The sequence below is a fragment of the Monoraphidium neglectum genome, assembly GCF_000611645.1.
Source record: "Monoraphidium neglectum strain SAG 48.87 unplaced genomic scaffold scaffold03594, whole genome shotgun sequence".
NCBI classification, from domain to species: domain Eukaryota; kingdom Viridiplantae; phylum Chlorophyta; class Chlorophyceae; order Sphaeropleales; family Selenastraceae; genus Monoraphidium; species Monoraphidium neglectum.
In genome coordinates, this window is record NW_014010035.1 from 5498 (window position 1) to 6421 (window position 924).

Sequence of the window (924 nt, forward strand, 5' to 3'; positions counted from 1 at the left end):
GTACGGCACGCGCGGCTGCCGCGCCCGCTTGTCGCAGCTGTCGCGGCTGCCGGCGACGCCGCCGCCGCCACCACCGTCACGGTCGCAGGTGCGGCTTGACATGAGGCCGCCGCGAGCGTCGTCGCTGCAGCCGCCCCACTCATCCCCGCCACGCCCGTCCTCCTCCTCATCCGACAACCCCCCCTCAAACCCTGCTGGCTCGGGGGCCGCGTGCGTGCGGTGCCGCCTCTGCCGGCGCCCCTCCAAAGGCACCAGCAGCGGGAAGCCACCCTCCTCCTCCCCCTCCTCACCCTCGTCGTCCTCCTCCTCCTCCCCCTCCTCCTCCCCTGCCCAGGCTGCGGACTGCTGCTTCTGCTGCTGCCGCCGCCGCCGCTCTGCTGGCGCTTTCGGCTGTGGCAGCGGGTCCCTTGGCCCCGCGTCTGTCGCGTGGGCGGGCGCTGGTGGCGGCCCGGCGGCCTCCTCCTCGTCGCTGCTAGAGCAATAACCCCACAGGACGCGCCGGCGCACCCCCTGCGGCGGGCATGCCACAGCCTCGGCGGGCGCGGCCGGCGCCGGCAGCGGTGGGTCGCGCGAGCCGCCGCCGCCGCGGAAGCCGCTGCTGGCCTCCAGGATTGCAGTCTGCTGCGCAAATGCAGCTGACACGCGTGTGGCACCCTCCGCCTCTGCCAGAGCATGGTAGGCGGCTGCCTGCGCTGCGTCTGCGAGGTCCAGGGCCAGCGCCAGGCCGAAGTACCTCACACTCTGGGAGGGCGGCGCAATGCGGAGGCGAGGCCAAAATCGGTGCCTGCACTTAGCGGTTGCTGTGGATGGCGTGCGCGAGCTAGCGGCGGAGACAAACAGGCTAGTGCTCCACCACAAACACTAATCAACGCATCGCGGATATGAAGCGTCATCCCTCTCCCCCCCCCCCGCCCCCCTGCGCCC